The 10,420-nt window shown below is 47.1% G+C and overlaps 1 protein-coding gene across 1 annotated transcript in view; it reads left to right on the forward strand.

The window, feature by feature from the left end:
• Positions 1–10,420, forward strand: part of LOC103918180 (unconventional myosin-X-like) — a 97,831-nt gene that overhangs the window by 5,434 nt on the left and 81,977 nt on the right. The window lies entirely within an intron of this gene.

The raw sequence follows: 10,420 nt of genomic DNA on the forward strand, positions 1-10,420 counted from the left end.
GTGGCCAGGGTTAAAGGAGACACTTCTCCCATCCCGTCCCTCTCTGCTCTCCGGTTGGAGTGACCAGCTGGCACGGCCCCACGGTCAGCCTGCACTGAGCAGCAGCATCCAGTGGAGTCACAGATGCCATTCTCCTTCTGCTCATGTGCCGCCAGCCTAGAAATGCTGGCATTTTAAGCGTTAAACAGTTTTTCTCATTGCTTTCTTGGTGAAATGCAATGCTTTTCATCTGTGTTGTAAAATAAATCCCCCAAAGTCCTTAAGCTTTTTGACACAGGAAGGGAAAGGCAGTGGGGATCCTGTGCTCATGTCCTGCATGGCTGTGGTGGTCTGAGCTGTCCTCCCTACAGCTTGGCCTGGTCTCCACTTATTGTCCCCCTTCCTCCCCTGGCTACAGCCCGTCTCTTCTTTGTGGCCTGGGACATCTGCCATGGAGGTGGGAAGAGGAGCCACTTCCCCGAGGGACACATGCAGACCGGTAGGGAGTCTCAGGGTCAAGTCCATGGAGGAGTACAAGGGCTACCTGAGTTGCCACCATGCATGCATCTGAGCTGCTTTCTTGGCCCGAAACTGAGGTGGGGAGCAAGCAGCTCTGCTAGGTCTCTTTCGCTCTGGCAGCTTTGCCCTGGCTGCTGCGCGGGTGTGCTGACTGCTTGATGGAACTGGGAAGTGCCTGACTACTCCACAAAGCCATCAGCTAGTTTGCAGAGCTGGCCACGTGATACCCAGCTGTACACGCTGTCCTCCAGGTGTCTGATGGCTCCTGGTGTAAACTCATGTGTGTAAGCATTCACAGACAGAGTACATGGGTAAGGAGAAGAGCTGAAGGGACTTCTCTGTGAAGGCATCTTTGCAGTGTGGAGCCTGCTTCCTGCAGCAGGTACAGGACTGGTCTGATTTTTGGTTGCACATGCGATTCTCACCAGCTTTGAGCTGCCTAGCTGCATCATTCAGAGATTGGTGTCCCCAGGGAGCCCAGCTTGTGCTGGGTGGGGAGGGCTCATACATGGCATCCTGGATTGGATTTCTCAACAGCTTGGTTTGCCCTCCCCATGCTCCCTGCAGTTGGGAGAAGGGGGAGTTCCTGTGAGAGAGGAGCGTGGCTGGATGTCTTGGAGAATCCTTCCAGAGACTCCTGTCTGAGATGGGGGAAATGGTTCGGCTGACTTGGATGACGCTGACCATGAGTGATGTGCTGTCTTTCCAGATAACAGTGAGCTGAGTGCCTGTGTGTTAACCACACTTGGCTTAGGAAAATGCTGTCTTGGAAATAAACGGTAGATAGAGCATCGTCATCTTCAGCAGTGGGGCTGCTCCTTGAAAGAGTATTCCCACCAAGCCTCTCTCCTCCCCTGAGGACCACGTGCTTCACCGACTTTCCCTGACGACCTCCTCTTAGTTTACCAAGAATATTGTGACCTCTTAGAAAAGAAGATCTGGAGAGATTGGGAAGAGACAGAGAAATGTTGACTATTAAATCCATGCTCCGTATGTAACGTTCTCTGAGTTAACACCAAACAGAGCAACCCCTCTCTGTTTAAGTGGTCTGCATAGTTCAGCTAAAGAGAAGTACTACTGTCCTTGAAGGTATCCATGGGGCTGGTGTAGCATGGATGCTCCTACATGCAGAATCCTCCATCCCAGCTGCATCTCCCCAAAACTGTTCAGAGCGATAGAGGCAGATGTAGGGCGAAAGGGCCCGGCTGCCCTGATCTGGAGCAGCGATTGCGGGGAAGAAAGCTCTTGTGCCAAAGGTGACAGGAAGAAGTGTCTGGCAGAAGAGAGGGAGTCCTGTTAGCTCCCTCCTTAGGGCATTTGTCTGGAGCCAGGCTGCGTGAGCTGCAACCTTGTCAGATCCTATCAGCAGTGCAAGGGTGGGCTGGCGCAGGCGCGGGATGGGAGCCCCCACGTGAAGGGAAGCCGGGTCTCCCTGGGCCAGCTTGCAGCTGCCCTGTCGCTGCCTCCAAAACCACCTTGTACCACTCTGGTTTCACTTCTTGCCTCACTTTTTTTTAACATAATAATCACAAATGTTTCACAATTTCTTATTTCCCATTTTGTTTTAAGGAGAATGTGCGAGCTATTTAAATGGGATCAGTAAGACTGAAACTTCTGCAAGTCTGGGTTTCCCAGTTATCCTCCAGTTACCCTAAGCTCTGCAGTTCTGTCTCCTCGTTTCCATCGGAGATTGCACACAGTTCAGCAGTGCTGTAGAGCGAGTCCCAGGAAGAACACCTACGGAGGGCCTGTCTGCCATGCACAGGTTGGCACAGCGTCTGGGGACTTTTGGGTCCTGTCATTATAAACGCAATAATTATCATAACTGAACCAGTGGTGGGCCCTCTCGTAGATACAGTGATCAGCGTATTTGATGAGAAGGTGGAGATTCAGGTTAGGACCAGGGCTATGTATTACTTCTCTTTATTCCTGCTACCTCTGTCTTGAGCCAATGATGAAGATTTGGCTGAATCACACTTTCTGGAAAGGCTTCTTATTTCTGGAGGATCCCCTGCTTTTTGCAGTTTCTTCAAGTGGTTACACAACCTTGTTTTAAAATAAACCCTGCTTCATTTCTAAAGTGTCTGGCAGCTCCATCCATTTTTGGGGCCTACTTTTCTTCTGCCTCATGAGAGTTTTTTTGTCCCAAATAACTTCTCTGTCTGCAAGAAATTATTCTCTGGCACCAGGTTGCCGACAAAGGTGAGGCAGCAGGTAGCAGAGCAGTAGTCTTAGTACTGCTGGCAGCAGCGTCCTCTCAGCAGGGTTTGGTTAGTTGAGTATGCAGGGACCGAGGTGAGGTTTGCAGCCCATGCTGGGCCACATGCTGCTGTGATCCCCCTGCTATCAGTGTCTGGGCTAGATAGGGCAGCCCTAGCTCTGGCAAATCTACATGATGACATTAACATTTTCACAAGTACTTTTGCATTACAAGGGATCTTTCTGAATAACAAAAATGACTGAGTTTTTTAGATTTTCTCTGGAAGGCTTCTTTCTCACACCTCAAAGCATAAGTAAGCAGTAAACTTCCTTGCTCCTGTTTATACATCCCAGACACGCATCAGCTCTTGTTGCAACCAAATGTCCTGGGAGTTTCTGTTCAGCAATTTGCTGAACAGACCCCTCTTTGGGTCTGTGAATTTCCAGAAGACATTCCTCTGTTTGAAGTGCTCCTTGCACTCCTCCTCCTCTGAAGCTGACCTTTCAGTTTGGCTGTATTTTAATCCTATTTTGTTCAAACAAGCGGACTGTGGAATCCACACTGCTCTGATGGTCTCATCCTTGTGGGTTCTTAGTGACCTACCAGATGTTGGCATCTGCTAGTACTGTCATCGCTACTTTTGATCTTAGGTCCTTGATGAGAATACGAAATAGTACTGACCCTGCCTCTGCAGAGGTTTGTTAGGAACTCCCTCAATTAGTCATGATTTTCCCCATTCATAACAACTGTTTTGAGATACCTTTGGTGCTGTTTGCTCCTCAAGGGCTGACTTTTATCAGAATACTGCGTTCTGCATGAGCAATGCCAAGAGAGTCTATTACCGTCCTGTTTATCTCCTATGTTTGGTTGCTAATCAAAGAACAAAGAAGTCTTTTTGACTAGACTTCTTTCCACATGTTGGCTGGCACTGGACAATAATTAAACCTAGAGTATCTTTAAGTTGGAAAAGCTGAGGGCAAAACCTCTGTATTTTCCCCGGGGTTGTCAGACTAGGCAACCCATGGTTATTTGGGATAATTCCGCTATTGCACTCATTTAGGCTCTGACCCTTCCAGTCTCTTGGAATTTCCTCAGCATTACCAGGCTTATCAAAAATGAGTATCAGCTGGTGAGAAACTTTATTGGACAGATCTCTGGGAACTCTTGGACCTGTTGGTTTTTAAAATGTTTTATGTCCTTTCCATTTACTAATATATGGGAAAGCACTTCAGCATCTCAGTGTAATGTAAGAGGGGTACTTTCCAGGGACGTTTATTAAAAACGTATGCATGTCTCCATCATTATTCACAATGCTATCATCCCCATCTAGTAGTTGGATGCTGCTACTAGCACATGGCTTTGTTCCCCAATGATGTCAGAAGAGAAAATAGTGAAACATGGACTCTACTGTCTTTACTGTCTCCCAACTTCTTACTTACGTGGGCTGTTTCCCCCATTTTTCCCCACTTTCACTCTTATTTCAGATTGGCTGACAGTGCATCCCAGCTCAGAGGCACTCCACTTGCTTTCTATGTGGTCTTTGAGGGAGAGACACCGAGGGCGATCAAACACTAGGAAAATGTGTCACGTGAAGAGTTTGAAAAACCTGAGAATACTTTATTAGTGAAATGACAAATAGGGGGAGACATGGCAAAAGAGCAGAAAATAATGAATGAGACAGAGAAGGTGGATTGAATTCCTCTGTTCCTCCACCTCTGACCGCAAGAAAAAGGGATTTTCTGCTTCGTAGGGATGAGACTGATTTAAAAAAAAAGTGTACTTTTCCATATAATGTGTGAGTAGATGGTAGAACTCCACATGGCAGGGAATTATTGAAGTCAAGGATGTGGCAAGATGCAAAAAGGTACTGGAAATAATCCCAAATTATGCATAATAAACATTGCAGAAGAAATACTGTTTCTGGGCTCTCATCTGAGATTTTTACAAAACGCATTGCATAGTGGCTGCTCGGAGGCAGGATGCTGGAGCTGGCTTCTCTGTGATAGACTGCTATCGTGGCTTCCCGAGGCCCTGAGCTCTCCTCTGTGGACCTTGAATGCCACTCAGTTGTCCATCAGCCTAGCTTCAGCCTTGAAGCCATTGGCTGAATTTGAGAGAGGGAGGGAGCTGCAAGGAAGCTGCCTCGCTATATATTTGTCAGTAAGAAGGAGAGGAGACCTAAAGTAATGTGCATGTTGAGGGAAGGGCAGGGACAGCTCTTCACTTGCTCAGTTTGCAGCAGCTAGCTCATCAATGAAAGCTTTGCTGGGGCCAGGCCAGGCTGGGCTTTTGCATGTGCAATGTTGTCTCCTTCTCCTCAGGGCTTCTACAGAGAAGATGTGGGAAAGCTGATGTTGCTGAGATGTGTTGGGGATGTTCAGAGACAGGGAATACACATCCGTAGCTATTCAGGCTCTGAGTAATGTATCCTATGGAATGACCTGTTTTAATTCAAGTTTTAGGTGGGGAAGAGCTAGTAGAGAAGGCATGGAAGTGGTGCTGGGCAGCTCCACTGACTTTTGTGGACTGAACTTTAGTATGCCTTTTCGAGGTTGGTGAGAAGTTCCCTGGTAGTTGCAAACTCTGTAGAACTGTTGCTTCATCTGAGGAGGGCAGTGACTCCATTGCCCATGGTGGAATTGCAGGGCACAGCTCATCTCAAACTGAGCCTAGAGGGAGCTTGCAGTGGAGTCTGGAAGGATGCACGCCTGCCACCTCCTCCTCTCTGTGCACCTTGTGCTTATGGCAAAGGGCAGCATTGAAGCATGGGAGAACAGTTGGGGGTTCACTCCCTGCAGTCTCATGGCGAGGAGCTGGTGAGGTTGCTGTAGTGAGTAGTTGCTCCTTTGAGAGGAGCAAGAATTACCTGCAAGGACCAGGCATTTCCTGGGGGATATCTGAAGTTGGGAGAAGTACAGGAGAGTGGGGAGAGGAGAAGCTGTGCAGCAGCCAAACTGGGGGAGGAGAGAGGAACAGATGGGAGGGGGAGGCGAAAGAGGGGTGGGAAGCAGCGCACATACATCAGTGACCAGAAGTGACAAACTGCTCTTAGATTAGATGATTTAAAATGCACAAACCTCTTCCTGATACTGCTATTCTGCAGAGCTGCTGGCAGACTGAGGGCTTTGCTCTTTAATTAGTAAGGAATGGGGCTGCTATTTGGCAGAACTAGTCTGAGTCATGGGCTCAGCCTGGGCTGCAGCTCTGGAGCAGCAGGACCCACGGCTGCAGCTTTGTGCTCAGCTCCATGAGCTGTGCTGGCTTGCAGAGGCTGCCTAGGCTCAGTGGGCTACTGTGTGGGGAGCACAGGACCTTCCTGGGTGAAACCCAATCCCTTTTCGCTCTGCAGCATGTCATCCTTGTGCCTTACAAGAAGTAGAGTTTTGTTTCTGTTATCCCTGCTGCTGTTGCAGGTATTGTCCCTCTTCCCAGCTGCTCTGTGCTGGCTCCTGCCAGCTCAGCTGTTCTTGCTTCTGTCTCTCTCTTATCTGTGGCCTCCCAGGTTGCCCCGTCCCTTCCAGCAGCTGGTCCAGGTTTTGCTGATCAGATATAACCCAGGGACTGGCTGTATGATTTCATCAGAAAAACAGCAAGGTTGCATTCCTTCCCATAAGGGTCTAGGGTGTCAGGGACTCCCCCTCCCCACCAATTTTGTATCCATTAGCTAAGTCTCTTTATGTCTGTCCTATCACTTATTCATGATCATCTAGATCAATCTGTTGAAAAGTGCATTTATTGAAACCTGATCCTGGCTTTGTCTGGATTGCAAGGGCCTTTCTAGCCCAGTCTCTGCTGCGTGGTTTACAACCACAAAGCCTGTTGAGGCTGGGAAGAGAGCTGGCTTAGTGCAATGCTGCTTCCAAGCCTAGGAGCATACGGATCCATCGCCAGGAAAAACACAAGGCTTAGATGCCTAATACCCATTGAACAGCCTCAGTGTGCCAGGAGGACAACGGTATGTGTATATGCAGTACTTGTAGCTGAAAAACTTATAGCACCCACAGAGTTTTTTGATTTGGACTTACGGTGCAGAGGGGTCCATTTTTGAGACATCCCTGTCCCTTGCAGACTGGCTGCAGCAGTGATCGGGGAGTTACCCAAACCAAGGCACTGCAAGAGCCTCTTGTAGTGTTGTGTTTGCAGGTTGATCGGGAGCCTGAGAATTATGTTCACTCACAAAGAAAACATCACAAAAACCTCCCATAATGGGAACAGAGTGGACAACTGTGTGCACGTTTCACACAATGGAAGATGTCTTCCAACCAAAAGCACTTTTCCTCTCTGAATAACTCCTGGAAAATCGATGCACCCATCATGGTTGTAGCCCCTGCCAAGCATGTTACTCTTAGGAGTTGTGCAGGTTTGTGCACAAGGAAGAATAGGGCATGTGAGTGCTGTCAGAGAGAGGCAGCACTGCTAACTGTCTCAAATCCCACACAGCTGGGGCAGCTCATTCTCACTTGCACCTGGGAAGAAGCCATTTCCCGAAAGCCATTTCCCAGCCTGGGGAAACATGAAGATTCAAGGGTAGTCCAGACTACACAAATAAGAGGAGAGCAGGATGTGATGACTTGTTTCTGAAGTGTGGTACAGTTGCAGAGCTTGCTCATGTCAATCCCTGAATGTGTCTCCTGCTGGGCTGGGAGGCTGTGGAGAGGCAAAGGCACTTGCAAGTACAGAGCTCTGTGATTTGTCCTCTGGAGCTTACTTTGCCTTCAGTAGCTGGATAGCTGATGAGGATGGTGCACCTGCTGATAGCTACACACTCTGCTTTAATGCATGGGTGCTTTGCTTCTGCAGTCAGGGTTGTGCCCTGCTTGACTGCCTCTACGCCCTCTCCCTGGGCTATGGTGTACAAATCTCCCTTACCCTTTCCCTCCTGGCACAGTATGCTGCATCTGCTGAGATGCAGATACAGGCGTGTGAAGGCAAGAGAACTCCTGGTATCAGTCACTCTAAAAAAGGCACAGAAGGCCAAAGAAATCTGTGGCTTCAGTTGATTTCTTGATATCATGGATACCAGGAAATGTTATTTATTTCCAAGTCTACGATCCCAAAGTGCCAGGTATTACGTGAACAGAGAAAAACGACATCTTAGAGTTTACTGTCCACAGTGGAAGACAGCATGGTGTGAGAGTGAGGCAGTACTGATGAAACAGTACTCTCGGTATGCAAGCAACTTTATTTTCTAAATTATAACCCCATGTTATGGGATCAGTTTTCAGGATTGTGCTTTGCTACGCACTTTGTGGCAAGGCCAGTTCATGGACAGATTGTCACTGAGGCCATAGGAATGAGGATGCTGGTCTCTGAGAGTTCGTTTAACATCTGAGTGATCTACCCTTGGTACAGGAACTCTGGTACACTACTACTTTATTCTTTCTTTCAGTACCTGCTGAAAGAGGTAACACTTAAAAACAAAATAACCCCCCTAATAGACTCCCATTGTCTGTGGTGCCTGTAGGAGCTGGGACCCAGCAGAGCCGGCAGGTCGCTGCTCTGCAGTGCTGGGCCATGCTCTGCTTTGCTGCCCTTGCTTCTCCCATGGAAGTTCAGCCTTGCTGCCCTTGCTTCTCTGATGGAAGTTCAGCCTTGCTGCCTGGCAGTTCTTGGAAGTTTTCTGCTCAATTTAATCCTTTCAGCTGATCAATGAAATGTGTGGTATTGGGGGAGAGGGGGGTGATGTGAGGGCAGTCTCTTTGGTGTCACCATCTGTTTCTGTATTTAGTCAAGGCTCCTTGGGGAATTTCATGTTTAGAAAAAAGGGCTGATGGAGGGAGACGCACTAAAACAAACTCGGCCTTTCAGGAAATGGGGGCTATGCTGGGCAGAAGTTGCAATAATTATTTGCTCTGTGGTTCCTATTCTGGCTGTCTTAGCATGATGTTCCTTTTGGAAACAACATAAATGGGTGCAGTTACTCTACTGGGCGGAGGCAATTGGTGTTGTAAAAACAGCTACAACATCAAAGTAAACTGAAGTAAGTAGCTCTGGGCAGCTGAAATGCCACAGTGCCTGGGAGTTTCATCGTGTTGCCTTCTACTCCTTAGCAGCACACAGAAGGATCTGCTGTAAGTCTGTAGGAAATGGTGCAATATTGTACAAAAGAACTAGGTCTCCTTTTGGGAGTATTTGTTACTACTTTTGCACATGGACTTCTGCTGGGAAAGGGGTCTGGGTCAGTCTGGACTTTCTGATAATTTCTAGGTGTTGAAGATACCAGAGGGATCTCATTGTTCATCTCTCCTCTTTTTCCCTCTAAATGGTACCTAATAAATAACAGTGTTCATGCCCGTGGAGTGTCTCTTGTGTGTCATATTATCAACTCCTTCTATCTCCAAACTAATTTCTGAGCTGAGGGAGTGGAAAGTGTGTGTAACCCGGATGCCCCAGTCTACAGGGATAGACCATGTAGGGTTCTGTGAGCATGGCACGCTCCTATGCTGGTGTGTGTGTGTACTTGTGTACATGCCATGGCATCGGGGTGCAGTGTGTGTGGGAGGGTGCAGGCCTGGCTCCTGATTAAACTGCACTTGCCTGCAGGCTCTCATCTATGTGCTCCTGGGTTACTGGTGTCTGAAGGCATTGAAATGCACTATTGGGAATGAGAGTTAACAATAAGTGTATTGAAAGTGTAAGAAAAGGTTTTCTTTCATCCCACTGTTGGGAACTCCAGACACAACTTTGCTGTTTTGTGACTTTGCTCTTGATACCATGATGGTAGTAGGAGCCTTTGGTGAAAATAGCACAAAGATCTTTTGCTAACACATGTTGCTCTTCATATGTTCGTGCAGAATTGTCAGAATGTGATTTGGGAAATGGATGATTTCTCAACAGCAATGTCTTGCCCGAATGTCTCAGGACACTTTGTCTTGAGCATCAACAGTTTCAGAAAATGTAAGAGGATGTAATGAAGAGCTCTAATATAGTTCCTCAAAATCTGTATTCAATGCATTGCTTACCAGCTCTCTGGGATCTTCAAACTTGAATCTGCAACATAAGAAAACATTTCTTCCTATCGCTATGGCTCACTGGCCATAAGGGTGATCTTCGCACACCATCCTTGGGTTTAGGTACTGACCAGATGCACTGGTGCTTTTCATTCACTTGGTGAGGGGAAATTAATCTGCTTGCTGTGGAAACTCTAGAGCAGAACACAGCAGCAAAAGTAGAATTATGTAGGCTTTTTTAAATGTCAATAAAACCGGTTCCTTTATTGGGAGGACTGGAGGTCGGCCAATAGACATATCTTCTACAGTAAGGAAAATCCAGGGTACTAAAGTGTTTAAAGTGACTAAAGTAGTTTAAAAAAACCCAAACACCTAAACTAAAAAAAATCATTAAAAATAGAATTAGTGTTCCACATTCTGGATAATGTAATACAGAAATACTATTGCATCTCTTCAAACATAATAAGCCTATAAGCAAAGAGCTAATGGTGCTGACGGGTTTAAGAGGATAGGAAGGGCTTTTATAATCAATAACTTAGGGGCAGAAAACAAATTAGGAAGAAAGTAGGTCTATGAATCAATGAAAAGCAGGATGGCTTTAACGTTACTCAACAGTTCAGCACTTTGGCTTTTTCTCAATACTTATCTAAGCAGAGTTTGTGATTTCTATGGAAAGACATAGAACAGATAAGTTTGCAGTAACTGAAATGCAGTGTGACGGTATGCCTAATTCTGCCTAATTGCAGGTCATGCTCTCCCTGATTTGCCTTCC

This window comes from Pygoscelis adeliae, unplaced genomic scaffold, assembly GCF_000699105.1.
Source record: "Pygoscelis adeliae isolate BGI_AS28 unplaced genomic scaffold, ASM69910v1 Scaffold106, whole genome shotgun sequence".
Classification (NCBI taxonomy): domain Eukaryota; kingdom Metazoa; phylum Chordata; class Aves; order Sphenisciformes; family Spheniscidae; genus Pygoscelis; species Pygoscelis adeliae.